Source organism: Polypterus senegalus, chromosome 1, assembly GCF_016835505.1.
Source record: "Polypterus senegalus isolate Bchr_013 chromosome 1, ASM1683550v1, whole genome shotgun sequence".
Classification (NCBI taxonomy): Eukaryota; Metazoa; Chordata; class Cladistia; order Polypteriformes; family Polypteridae; genus Polypterus; species Polypterus senegalus.
In genome coordinates this window covers 219,645,432-219,660,924 of record NC_053154.1, presented here as the reverse complement: position 1 = coordinate 219,660,924, position 15,493 = coordinate 219,645,432, and the positions used below count along the sequence as shown (strand labels likewise).

General features: G+C 36.2%; 1 protein-coding gene across 2 annotated transcripts in view; it reads left to right on the top strand.

The window, feature by feature from the left end:
* LOC120539274 (glutamate receptor ionotropic, delta-1-like) overlaps nt 1-15,493 on the top strand; it is a 1,446,518-nt gene that overhangs the window by 872,371 nt on the left and 558,654 nt on the right. The window lies entirely within an intron of this gene.

The window sequence follows — 15,493 nt, the reverse complement described above, 5'->3', positions numbered from 1 at the left end:
ACATTGGCCACACTTATACAGATAGCCTGGATACGATTTTGTATGTACAGTATATGCATAGTTCTGTTGAAACACTTTAAAGTGGTATATGATGTGCTGTTTGTAGGACACCATACAATACAATTTTAATAAGATGAGGGACATGGAAGAGAAAAAAATAAGCAAAGTGTCAGACAAGAGTTTGATCAAAATAAATGAAAAGGTATAATGGCTTATTTAAGACTAAATGCTTAAAAACTCATGCCTGTAAGACATTTATAAGTGAGCAACAGATGATTATATGATGATCCCAGTTAATACTCAACATTTTTACCTTTTGCTCCCAAAATAGACACTCCACATGGATTGACTATAGGTAAAAAGTAATCACTACAGCGTATCTGTTAAACAGCAAGTATAAAATGCTTACATTTGTAACTGACTGGAATCTGTCCTATTCCATGTTGTGTCAAAAAGAAATCAACTAAGAGGCACATAGAAGCGAAGCCGAAGTTTATTTCCTTTTCATTTTCAAGAAACAAAAGAAGAGGGCGTCATACAGACAGATTCTCATCTTTGCCCCTACAGCATCCACCATGTGTCTGGACTTTTGTCATAAAATAATATACATATTACATATGGAACTATTTAAAATATATCATACACATTTCACATGGAAATACAATTTACAATATACCTAGCATCTCAAAATAAAAAAATCCAACTTTATTATCTTACATATTCTTAAACCAAAAATAAAATAGCATCCCTTTCCAAAACAAATAAAAAAAATGGGAGTGGTCTCCCCTGGACTTTCTTATATACTCAGATATGGGAATGGATATTTGAGGAGTAAACTGCAAGACAATGATTATATTTTTATATTATGTACATTAACCATCAACAATGAATCAAATCAAATGAATAATATATTGAACAATTATTATAAAAATAAAGTTGAATAAATCAGACTCTGCAGCTGCATGAAGATAAAGTGCCACTTCCAGTTAGCAGAAATAGCGTAAATGTTGCTTGAAATCTATGTTTTGTACCTAATACTTGTATACAAAATTTGGTTGACCAAAGTGAAAGTGTACTCAAGTTATCATGTTTACATAAACACACACAGACAGACACACAAACATAATTTCAAAAAATATATTTTCGGACTCGAATGGGAGGTCTAAAACATCGAGAGTCATCAAAATCTCAAAATGGAGTTTTTGGAGGATTCCAGTACCTTCCTTTTACTTAGCATACAAGAAAGTCAGGGAGGTCTAAAATGTTGAGATTCATCAAAATCTCAACATTGAATTTTTGGACGATTACAATACTTTCCCTATACTTCGCATATGAGAAAGTAAAAAGAACAGGGCATCATACAAAGAGCTTCTCGCCAATGCCAATGAAATAATATATCAAATAGATTACTAATTATTATAAACACTAACTATAAACACAAACTAATACAAAATAAAATTTTACAAAAAAATGAAAACCCAAAATATACATTTCGTACAGCACACTGAATTACATTAAAACACTATTTTCCCACACTAAAAGAATATACGCTTTTTATTTTTTTAATTAAACATACAAAGATTACATGTAAAAACTAAAAAAAAAAATAACTTATTACTCACTTGAGTATTTCCAAATAATATATATGTCAAATAAAATAAAGTAAAATAATATTAGAAAAGGCTTGGGGAGAGGTGAAAATATGATACACCAAGCATCTGAAAGCTTAACAAAGAAGCCCCATATATTCAGTCTGTAGGGTGTAACTTTTGTAAAAAATTACAAAACACAGAATATACTTTAATACACATTTTCATAGCAATACTGTATATGTAACTCATGTTCAGCAATTAATCAAACAAATTACAACTTTATGAATTTACACTTTCTGTCTAATTTATATGCATATTTATGTGCTATTTTATCCTCTTCTTCAAATGAAATATATGGACCCACATTTTGTAACATATTTATAAGCAAAAATACCTGTTAATGTGTTTATGGATGTGTTTAGGCAGCGCTGCTGAACCTGAGGCTTATCTGATGACTTGAAGTGGGAGTGCAGAGGATCATCTGGGGGCTTCACCTTGAGACAGCTCTCACCAAAGCACATGAAGCTTCTGTAGCTATAGTAATCGTCATCAGCAGATAGAGCCTTGTTTGATGGTCTTCTGTGGTGATTTGTCCAATTCTAATGCATTTTAACTGCTATTCAATTTCAGTTATCTTTCATTTGAGAGGATCTTGTGTATAACAAGCAATCCCCAGTAAAGTGGTTTACTGAGTCAGGAACCCATTATAAATTCAAATTACCTTTTTTGAAGGGTTTGCGGAGGTCACAGTAATTCAAAACATAGAGCACAATGCTCTTTTAGTCTTTAGACATGTAGTCGCTGTTGGCAGGGGCTTTAGAAGAAGAAGAAAAAAAAAAACAATACATAAAGACAGTGTGCTGACAACTTCTCAGATGTCTTAATGAGGTTTATTTTAACATTTCTATAATTATTAGGAACAATTTACTTTTGCAATTGCTGAACTTTCTCTAAATCTCCTACCTGTAAATTGGAAAAACACCTTTAATTTTTAATTTCCACATAAGTATTTCATGGCGCAAACAGGTGGGTCACAACACGATATGAAAAGCAACTTTCATTCACTATGTGAATGTGAGCAAATCATTATGCTAAATATCCTGCAGTTAAAATAAATATGTTTGAGTTCTCTATTTATTTGTGTAACACGCATTGGGATTGCATTTCGCACATGGAGTTTACATCTTCTCCCTGTGTCTGTATTTGTTTTCTGCCAGGTCCTCTGGTCTTCCTTCTAAAGTCTCAAAGAAGTGCAAGTTAGGATGGCCCTGGGGGAGTATGAGTGTGTTTGAATGTGAGGTCTGTAGTGGACATTGTACAGTGCTGAAGGGATATTTTTAGGCCTCCTATGACCCTGAGTTGGATTAAGAATATCTAAGAATGTTATGCGTATTTTAAACAGGATTGCTTTTGTCATGGAAGTCCATTTATTTCTAGTACCACTTATTTTGTACAGAACCATGGAGAGCTAGAGCCTGTTTCAGCATAATCTAGGGTCAAGGTAGGAACAAGCCCTAGAGAGGATGCCAGTCCTTCATAAAATAAAGTCAAATTTCTTCATACTGGGCCAATTTAGTATGTGGACTATCAGGAGGTGCACCAGCCACTCAAACACCCGACACGAAAGACACAGACACAAATGGCGTAAAACAGAAGGGAGACATTTCCAGTCATTTACTACTAGCATCAATCACAATACAGCCCAGAAATACAGCACTTCTCTTCTTTCTTTCTTTCTTTCTTTCTTTCTTTCTTTCTTTCTTTCTTTCTTTCTTTCTTTCGTTCCTTTCTCCCTCCCTCCCCCTCTCTCTCTCTTTCACTCTCTGCCCTTCTCTCTGTCTCTTTCTCTCTGTCTCTGTCTCTCTCTTAACTCCTCCACAGGCAACCGTCATTCCACTTCCTCCCGACTCATCTCTGTAAAGCAGTTGGCTCCTTTTCAATTGGCACCCAGGAGCAATCCAGGTAGCTCATTAGGGAGGTTGAAGCCCAGAGTAGGGCTCTGCAGTTCCCACAGCTCCACCTGGTGGCATAATTCCCATACAGCCCTGTGGGAATCTGAGGTGCCTTTGCAATTCAGGTGGGTTGCCAAGTAGCAGGTCAAAGAAGACAGTGCCCTTCAAAAACCAAATTCCCTCTGCCCTTCCTTGAAGGAGGACTTATATTAGTTAAACTAAAATCCATGCCTTTGAAATGTAGAAGGAATTAGATACAAAGAAAATGTTTAAGAAAGTGATGAAGCCGTGATTCAAACCTAGGACTCTGGGGCTGTGATATAGCACAATGCAGAAAACAGCACCTTAATGCCATACTTTCATTCTTTATATTTGTTGTTTACCTGAAAATTATACAGATAGTGAATAGGCTTGGATTTGACACAAGCACTTGGAAATCAAAGGCAGCAATTCTAACAGCTGGGCTACCACATCATTGAATAGTTATCCTAAATATAATGCATATCATGCCAATGTAGCACTCAAGTTATAATGACTTCTCTTTGCATGTTTGTCCTGTTTTTTTGTTTTTCTCCCTCAGTCTAAATTCCTGTAGTCAGGTTTTATTCAGCATGGTAAATTAATCAAGTGTGTTCGTTCTGATGCAAGCTGTGGTGGAATTGTATCCAGTTTAGAAAGGAATCCTGGTTTGCTTTTTGCTTTTGACATCATGGTTCCAAAATGAAAGGTACATTTTACTAATAATGAGGATTAATTGTGATCTACCTTTATGCTCTTTGAAAAATGTTCATCCGTTCATTATCTATACCAGGGGTGAGCAATGTCAGTCCTGGAAGAGCCACAGTGGCTACAGGTTTTCATTCCAACCCAATTGCTTAATTATAAACCAATCCTTTCCAGTCTCAGACCTTATTTAATTTTATGGCTTGTTAGTCTGCAATGTAAGGTTCTTGTATCGTAGATATTTTCCTTTCCAAAGATATCATCAAAATGATTTGAAGCCTGTCACATCTTCTATTAAGTGTTTTAATAAATCGAACAGTGCATAATGAATACACAGAGATATAAATCGAAACAACCTAGATGGTGAACTGCTGACTGCTTTGTCATTTACATCTTATTGCTAATGAGGAGCCATTAAAACAGTGAATGCAGCTGTTTAAGGTTGAAATAAGCAATTAAGGGTGAGGAACCTTACAAAATGAGACCACTAAAATGAAGCATCAAAATGTCACTTAAGCAATAAGTTCTTCATCAGCAGTAATTGACTCATTAGAATTAGTCATTGAGCATCATTAAGAAACTGGGTTGGAACAAAAACCTGCAGCCACTGTGGCTCTCCAGGACCGACATTGCCCACCCCTGACCCCCCACCCCAGGCAGTTCCTATTCTATCAGCAACAGGCTCATGGACAGCAGCACCACTGAGGTTTTCAGCAGCAGGCACTGATACACGTGCATACAGCCACACTAAATCACAATAGGCCATTTTAGAGTTACCAGGTGACCTATCCTTCCTATCCTTGTATGTGGAATAAAAACCAAAAACCTGGTGAAAAACCCAAATGACCACATGTAAACACCATACACTGTCACTGAGTCAAAATTCTAGCTTCTTGGACATGTTTTCATTCCAATGTGATGCATCTGTTTCTTTCCTGTACACATCATGTAAGGCCAGGTTTATACTTAACACGACGCAACACTTGCTCCAGTGGATGCTCCTGCTACGCAAGTGTTGTACTGTTTATAGTTGCGCGCGTACTTTACGTAAATCTGGAGGAATCCACCAGGAGGCAGTGCAATATATTATTACAGTGAGAACAGGTTTGGCTTCGTTGTGTTGTGAATTGCCTGGAACACCCATCAAAATCATGACATCTTACCGCAATATCTCTGAAATGGATGTTTAATGATTAAATCCATCAATCCAGGGATGTGCCCATTCCAGCTAGCGTTGGGCACGAGGCAGAAACAATCCCTGGATGGGGCATCAGCTCATCACAAGATGAGTACAATCACTCATATACACTAGCATCATTTTAGTGCCACCAAATCTGCATATCTTTGGAAGGAAACCAGAGCACACTGTGGAAACCCAGCAGGAGAACATGCAGACTCCAGGAATGAAATACCAGCGACGTGACTCCCTGCGAGACAGCAGCGCTACAGCTACGCCACCGTGTCACCCCCATGTGTGTAATTATTAACAGTATTCAGTTGGAATATTGTACATTTAATGTGTTTTTTGGGGTGATCTATTGCTGTTTACCGCTGCTGTCAGGTCAGGAGGAAGCCCCAGAAGCTTGTAGCGATTAACAACTGGGATGACATTTACAACAGTCTGCTTTAATGATGTAAGTAAACAACGAGGGTAAAGTGGACATTTCAAGGTTAAAGCCGAAATGTCCACATTAATCACAAAATGCACCTTTTCACCATGTCCTTAAATTTTTTTTTTCTCTGCGGCTCAAATACAGCGCTGTACAGTATGTTGCTGTTGTGAAGTTGCAAAAAAAAAGACAGCACAAAGATGGTATGTGAGAGTTTTAAAATGTATTGTGTCATTATGATGGGGAATATGCGACGCTTGAATATAAAAGCACCATGAATGCATTTGTATGTCGGCATTTTGCTTCACCACATCAAACCATTCATCAAACATCGAAGTGTGCACATCGATCCCATATGATCCTCAAAGCAGCTTTCTGTTACATGTAGATAATTAACAGAGACTCTGATGTCACATTCCAACTTTTAGCACACTGCGCCCCCTGACGTTTTGCTGGTATTGCAACTCACGCACGCATCTCGTTAATCTCTGAGGACATGCTAAGAGGACATGTCAAATGAACACAGGGAACTTGTGGCAGCCATGATGCATTCGCATTCTGAGCGTGAAGTATAAACAAGTCCTAACTCTTGCTGGGGCTATTCCTTTCCAGTGGCACACCCTGTAATCTTGTAAAAGTAACTTAATCTGGCATCAAACCAAGTGAAGAAATCTGCAAGCACTTGTAAAACTGACTTGGATAAAAGGACACTGGTGTAAGGCACTATAGAATTGACTACTCCCCATGTTTTAAAGTATAATTAAGGAAGAAAAAAGATGACCTGCCTTTACATCGAGTCCAAGTGAACTTTAATAAAGACAATGCAGGCAAAGTAACATAATTAAAATCTGTGTAATGCAGCAAAATACTTGAAAATATTTTGTATAACAGTAAATGAAGTCCAAGATTCTTGAAGAAAATAGTAAAAATCACTAAACTATAAACTTAAATGACAAGTGATTGCCCTTGAGTAAAATATTGGGCTATACTTCAGAATACTTCTGAATCAAGCCTAATGTTCAGAGTGATTCATTTCATTTTGATATATCATTTCAGTCTGAGTACTACACTCTAGTTTTTCTGAGAATAGTCAGACTACAATTTAGATGTACACCTTTGCTAAACTTAACATGGTGTCATTAGTTTACATGGCACGAACAGTGAGCCACATGTTGATTGCCTTAATTTAAACAGTAGCATGGGACTGTGGGTGATTGTATACCTGCTACTGTGACATGCAGGAGACAGAGTGTTCTATATTAAATGTCTTTCACCTTGGACACTGACTGATCCACATCAGGAAACCTCTTGTGCATTCACAGATGTAGGACCTCAGTGCTCATAAGAGAGACTGTTTATCTCCTGTTTAAAAATAGATCACATCACATCCACAGACATGATATATTCTGCTATCAATTGTCTTGTCCTGAGATATATTTCAATTTTCTTATGGCAATTAATCCAGAGTTAGAAGACATTGGTTGTAAACTTAACTACAAGACTGGATTGTGAGTTTATGGGAAAGAAACAATAACTGGAGATTGGGACGAGGTCATGGTTCAAGGACTGACAAACTTTGTAATTTATATCAAAACACCATACATCAACACTTTAAAGGATATATCAAGGAAAAACAATTTAGAAAGATCTGAACAATGTTTAGGAGAAACTTGGAACACAAAGCTTAATGCATATAATTGTAAACTGATATACAGTATATATAGGTAACTACAAATACAAAATGGTCAACATTGATCTTAAAGGCTAGATTCACATTCAGGCAACAAACAGCAACATGAAGCAATTAAATAGTAAATAGTAATTAAAGTAGTAATTAAATAGTAAATTTAATAGTAAAAATAAAGTATTAGATTAGATTAAATTAACTTTATTACTCCCATGGGAAAATTCAGATGCATGTGCAGCAGCGGAAACATAAAAAACAAGGTAAACAAGGTTACATGTTCACACGACAAATAATGCAGCCAGTTAATCAATCAGTCGATAAATAAATAAAAAATAAATGTAACAAACCAGTGATTTAGAACATTATGTGCAATTAGGATTACTGTGACATCCGTGCAGAAAAGAAATAACATTCACATCTCTGGAGTAGAGGACGTATGCTTTGTGGTAAAGTGAGGTCAGCAGCTGGTGGGCAAATTTTAAAAAAATAATTGCCGCTCTCGTGTCTTTTGCGTGAGGCGTGGTAGCGTGGCAAGAACAGTTCCCGTTCGCAATGCGGGAGCAGGCGGCCTCCGCTTAGTGCACACGTGTAGGATCAGACATGACCCTAATTGGCGCCGGGAGCTGCTGATTGCTCCTGCTGTGCCACATCCTTGGTTTAATAGGGAAGCAGTGAGTGTTACACCGGGGAAAAAAAAGGCAGATTGGAAAGAAAAGAGAAAACATGGGATCGGAGAGAATGAAAAGGAAGAAAAAGAAAGGAGGTTAAAAGATGGAGAGAGAAAGAAGGAGAGAGGGAGAGCTGGTGCAACTGAAAGCGAGAGAGATGGTAGACAGCCAGGATGAAGTCTCTCGAAGAAGCACACGGTCAGTGCTCAGGGGCTGATGGTCACTCCAGCTGAATGATCTGGAAGCTTGAGTGACTGACGCACGCTGCTCAGTTGGAGCAACTTGTCGAAGAGGCTCAGAATGGCGTCCTGTGGGTGGTGCCATGGACCGCAGGGGCACGAGCCTGGCAACAGGAGTCTGCTTTACCTGTTGACTCTTTAAGACTGACTATAAAAATATATTGTCTATTTACAGAATATATCAAAGTATTCAATCTGTTTAAAAATAAAGATGACATCCAAATAAATAATTAAATATAGGTTGTGTATAGTTTCTTTGCTACATAAATAACTGTATAAGTTAATGTAAAATATATACAGTGTGTGTACATCTCCCAAATAGTGACTTTCTTCCATTTACTGTGAGTCAGCGGTTCAACAGGCTGCCAAATGTGTGGTGCAGGACTGCTGGATCTTGTTAAATTATTTGTTTTCCAATTTAGCTGGTGGTGATTTTCCTCATAAAACCACAAAATGTTATCGATGGTAGCTTAAAGGCACTATAACAAGTAGCTACAGTAGCAATGGTACATTGGAGGTAGGCATTTACATTATTGAGTGGGAAGTTGCAAGGGGCAAATAAAAAGCCAATGCAGCTTCATTTTTCAGATGTGCATTGAGAAGCTGAGCTTGTAAAATGTTTGGCTAAGGAACTATTATTAAGGGCCTGAAAGATCCTCACTGATCATATACATCTTCAGATATATAGTTGGAGTTGTCACCATTCAGATGAAAAACAAAACATTTATTTTTGTTTTGTGTTTAGTTATTTTTGCTGTTTGCTCGTTGCATGATGATAATGATGAGTTCATCAACCTTGGGTACACCCATGCACAAGTATTGTCCAAAGTCTGCCAAAAGGAAGTTCTTCATTGCCACAGAAATATTATCTGTTATAGTCTTGCCATGGTTCCATTCTAAACTTGAGTTTAATACTAATTTGCCTGTTTATTTTGATAATTTTTGCATTTAATTATTTCTCAAGTCAAATCACTTTTATTGTCAAATCACTTAACATGAATGTATGAGTGAGTGAAAAGCTTATGTGAAAGGCCCACAATATGACAGCAATTTTAACACAATAGAGTATGCATGTAATAAATATATTGAAACATGAATTCACCAATTACTGTACACACTCTGCAGAACACATTATGGAATTTAACACATTACACAAGTAAACACTTACACATACTTATGTTCGTACTCTATTCAATACACACTCAACAGAAAAAGGTGGAGTGCAATGTAATGCGCAAATGATGTAGCAACAGCATGAAGTTGTGCGTTACAGGACAGGATGGTGATAAGAGTTAGTTCCAGGCACTGTGCTGAATTCTGTTAATGATACTGTGTTTGTTGATGTTTTCTCCTAATTTAATGATTTTCATTTAGTTTGCTTCTTCCTTGTCAATTATTTTGTAATAACTTTTTCTATATATAATTATATTAATTTTGCTTGTTCTCCATTTACCCTTCAAGCTAACACCAGGGGGATGGGGTTTCCCAATCCCACAGAAGCTTCTGGAGCCTCCTAAGGCAATGTTTCCCAGCCTTTTAATGTCATGACTGGCTTTTTCCTTGTGTCTTTAAAACAAGAAGTGGGTGGGACCTTAGTGACTTGAGTGTCATCGTCAGAGTGGGGAGGACTGAGCAAGACCAACTTGCGACGCACCATGACCCAATATAAATAATAGCAAATCACAGCCCACTGGCAACAGGCACATGATCCAAAAGTAGGTTGTGACCCAGTGGTTGAGAAATATTGGATTAGCAGACCGTGAGGATATAGCTGATGTATTAGTTTGGCTTGGCTTGGATGTTGTTGTTTGACTCCCCTTTTTGGTTTTCCTTTATTTTAAAAAGCATTATATTATCAGAACTAAAATCACCCGGAGATTGAACAGTTTTAAAGGGAGAGGCAATCTTTTAGTCAATAAGCAGATGAGGTTCAAAAACACTGAGAAGACAGTCAGTAAACAATTGTCAAAGCCTGGAAGACACAACATAGAAACTGCAGTCAAAAATGTTAATAGCACAGGTCATTAACACAATTGTGTTTTAAATAACTCTTAACTATTGCTAAAATTATCATTATTTTATAGACAAACCAAGCTTGGACAGAAGGCAATGAGTCCTACAGGCTTTTATAGGAGAAATAAGATAATGTCTCACGTCACAAAGCAGACAGCTATCAATGAAAGTTGTTGCCATAAATAGCCGTTAAAACCAACACATAAATTGGCGGCAAAATTTTAAAAGCCAAATATAGATTCACAACTACTAGTTAATTTCAATGTTTTTTTACTTTGATTTTAACTTGAAGCCTCCCACTGCTGTGTTGTTTTAGTTGCCAGTCTTTGGGATTTCTGTGTATGAATTCTGCCCATTCCTAACTTGTTACCCCACTCAATATATACAACAAATATAACATTGACATTCCTTTTGTTGTTCTTTTCTTAAGGCCAGATAAATTCTAACAATGACTACAATACACAACAGTGATTTGTAGTTGAACTGCTAACTGATGACCATGGAAGACTAGAAGTAGGGTTTCCTCTTGTGTGCTACAAACAGTTCAAAATATGCTACATTTGTGGTGCTGAAAAAAACAACAGCCATTAAAAAGGCTTAGAGGCAGTTATTTGTCCTGGTGGAGATTTCAATGATATAACTCTTACAAGGGCAGACTCAGTTGTCTTTTCTCTTGACTGATTGTTACAACTAGAGATGCAGTATCTTAGTCAGTTACCACAGTTTGTTGTAGCTCTCCAAGAGTAATCCTCTCTGTCAAGCACAAGTCAGTCTACCTGAGGGTTAGCGTTCAGATGACTCTGTCTATGTGGTAAATATACTAAACTCCATTATGTAAGTCTGTATTTATGTTTTTATTATTTTGTCTATGTATTTATAATTTTTTGAATTTTATTTTATGTATTTATTTGTTCTTTGAAAATCTGTTTTCTCTTTACCTAACTGTAAAGCACTTTGAGCTACATGTTTTGTATGAAATGTGCTATAGAAATAAATGTTGTTTCTGTTGTCATTACACATCTTTCTATCCTATCATTGTGCTTCAAAATACAGTCTTAATTACGAATGAACTTATGAATTAACACTATTCATTATTATTTTTTTGAAATTTACTGTACATAGGTTGAATTTACTAACATGACAATAAAGTTGAATATTGTTTTCATTTAAAGCTCTGAGGCTATTTGACTTATTGAGCTTGGTGACCAAACTTTGCGGTGATATTGAAAGCACGGGTACCTTTATAAAGCTAGTTAGGTGTTCTGTTTAGGAGGGTCTTAATGCAAAAAGAAGTGAAATTACAGCAAACATACACTCCAGCCGGCCCACCCATTTTGTTTTGGATGCAGTCAGTACACTAAAGCAAAACAGGAATAAAGTAGCACAAAGCAGCAGTATCAAGCCAGCATAAATTATCATTTATCCTATGTGAGATACACAAAACTTCACAAATTATTATGTGTTCTGCTGGGTTTTGGTCATATGGGACTCCTTTTGAAAGTATTTTTTATCCACCTACGGAAAAAAATAACCGCAGATCTACTTAATTCTATATTCAGCATTGCTCTGACAGGTACATTGTATATTTAAAATTGACTGAGGATGATGATGATAAACTAAATCAGTATACAGATGGTAAATATTACATGAATCTGTCAGTTTTCTAAATCAGCATTAGAAGGTTATAAGAAGCTGTCAATCTTAGGGCAGATGTACTGTATATACACACACCTAGAGAGTCTTGGTCCAGTTTAGAGTTGATGTTTAGATTACCATGAATGTCTTTGAAAAGTTAAATGAAATCAGAGTAGCAGTAGCAGTAGTAGTTCTCGTGCATATACAATACAGTGAAATTCTTACTTTAATGTCCAACCAACACACAAAATATCACCACTTTCAATTTATTGATAGATAGATAGATAGATAGATAGATAGATAGATAGATAGATAGATAGATAGATAGATAGATAGATAGATAGATAGATAGATAGATAGATACTGTATAAACACAGTGCATACTATGGGGATAGATTAAAAGTTGCCCCATATCCACACAAGATACAGTTGACCAAAGTACTAACACAAAAGTATTTATTCACAGTAAAAGTATTTATTCACAGCAGAGAAAGGGTACAATACAGGCACAACTTCTTTAACCAAACCACTCCTCTGCATCTCTGGCCTTCCATCCTCTCACCAGATGAACCCTGGTTGAGAGCTTTATCCCAAATCCTAGTTCATTGAACCACAGCCTGGAAAGAACTTTTAAGCCTGTAGCCATGACAACATTCATGTAAACCTTTTTTAAGTACTTGGTGAGAACGTCTGGCTTACCAGGTTGCCATCCAAAATCTTGGTTCTGTCTGTGCAGGGCTCCCCTTTAGGGGTATTAGGTGTCAGTGCCTGTTCCCTCATCACAGCAGAGTTACAGTATACAGGAAACCAGACTGGCCCTTAACCACCATTATCCTAGGGAGGCTACAGCATATTGTCCTCTAGTAGATAGGAGAGCAATAACACTATTAACATTACTGTTTCATTTAATCTTGCATCTTGAATGACCTGGATCTGAACTGGTACAGCCCTGTTGGTTATCATATCTATTTCTAGGTCTGGTTCCTTAACAAAAGTAAGAAAGTTTAAACTCTATACACATGTTGATCTTGTAAAAGAGATTAACCCAGGTCTAAGCACCCTTCAAGTAAGTATAATGCAGTAATCATTTGTTTAATGCTTAATAAATCAATGCCCAAATGTCTGTGTGGAGTTTGCATATTTTTTAGATCACACTGATTTACCTAAACACTTTTATTTTAGGTCATTTGCCAGTACCAAAAATCCATCCCTTGTAGCTGTGGGTGTAAGTGGGACCTTTGATGGAGTGACACCCCATCCAAGGCCGAATTTCGCTTTAGCATCCCTGAATTGGATTAGTAGGTGTGAGAATTGTGCTTATGTCTTTCTAGATCGTAAACTGTGATGGAAAACTGACTATGTAAGTATAGAAAAAATGAAAGTAGACTATTTAATGCCCAATGATTAATTGATTCCTGATATACATTAAGAGGAAGTAATGTAAGTATCTTAAATTCACAATGCAGTATATCAGGATAATGAAATGCCTAGCCACTCCATCATGCCTGGTGCTATTAAAACACATTGTGTCTCTCAGTGTATTTGTCAGGATTCTTAATCTCCTCCAGAACACAGAATACCTTAAAAGAAAGTCCTCATCCATATTCCCATAACAAAAACATTCAATAATGGCCTCTCGTACAGCCAGATTCTCCACAGTTGTAGAGCACCTTCTGCCAATTTATGTTGAAATGTAACACTAATCAAGATGCACCAGACAGTCAGAATGTGTTGGTGCACATTAGTGCACTGTTTTTACCGTTTATATTGGTGCGCATTTTGCTCATGATTTGTTTTGGTCACTTATGGTACTGCACTTTGATAATATTACTGGATAAGTTATTGCTATGTTAACATGACAAGTCACTAGTGATATCATATGTCTGCATAAAATCCACAGTAAAAAATGCAAAAAAAAGTGCAAACTTTGTAATTATAAGTTGGCATTAATCAGAGCAATTTTTAATTTTGAAGAAAGAAAGAAAGAAAGAAAAAGAAACCCTTATGTTGTATATATAAACCCCAAGAGAGCATAATGGGTAGTCATCCCTTCATTATGATTGCACTCCAAGGGAGCACAAGCCCTGGACTTTAGCGTATTTGGATAGAAAAGGATAGAAACGCGTTAGTGTCCAGAGAAAAATAAGACAGATTGACTGTAGCAGCTAGTAGAAAAGAAGTCAAACATAACTTCAATATGCTTTTTAAAGAAAAAACTAAAATACAAAAGAAAACTTTAGTGTTTGGTTGGAAGAACATCAAAGGAAAAATAATGAAGTCTGTATTGTGAAGAAATCAGTAAAAATAACCTTGGCTTGAGATCAAAGACTAACTTGAGCCGTTGCTTTTCCTTCTACATAGATACTGATTTTGGATAGACGTAATTTGATGTCACAGAAAAATACACTTGAAAGTGGATGCAGAATTAAAATCAGGGGAAAATATATACCAAATCATGACACTAATTTTTTTCTTCACTTGATGAAAACTATAAGACTTGCCATGAAGTTACCACCATTTTTCTTTCCCAGGAGAACACAAGATATGGTTCCATGTTAACTTGTCCTTACCATAATTGTTTTAATAGATCCAGCCAGTAAACAAAATGAAAAGCTATAGGCAGAAGAAATACAAATATACATACATTTCCAGAAAAACAAAGCAGTAGGCTAAGCAGTTACTCTAAATAGCCATGATGTGGGTGGGAGTACCCTTTGATTTTGACACCTTGTCTAGGTGTGATTTTTGAAGAAACTAGAATATAAAACATGTTTTCAGTTATTTCACCTTTTTTTGTTAAGTACATAACTCCACATATGTTCATTCATAGTTTTGATGCCTTCAGTGAGAATCTACCAATGTAAATGGTCATGAAAATAAAGAAAACACATTGAATGAGGAGGTGTGTCCAAACTTTTGGCCTGTACTCTATATATATATATATATATATATATATATATATATATATATATATATATATATATATATATATATATATATATATATATGTATGTATAGTGTATTTTTGCTCCCATGCCATTTGAACCTTCATAACATAGTTCGTTAATAAGTAAAGCATCTATCACATTACAGTTCGAAACAAATATACAGTAGTTCTTTCACAGAGTTTTGAAAAGTCATATGGCTAGTGGGTTTGTAGTACTGGTTTTACTTAATTTTATCCATACCCGACAGGGTCACTCATTCTGTGACTTACAACCTAACCAAGTTGGGTTTCATTGGCCAATGTTTTTATGATTCTATAGCAAGCTTGACTCTACAAGAGAAAATAATTTTTTCTGTGTTAAAAAGTGCAATATTATAATTTCATGTAATATGCTTAATATAAAGTACTTGATGTTTCGGCTTTGGTG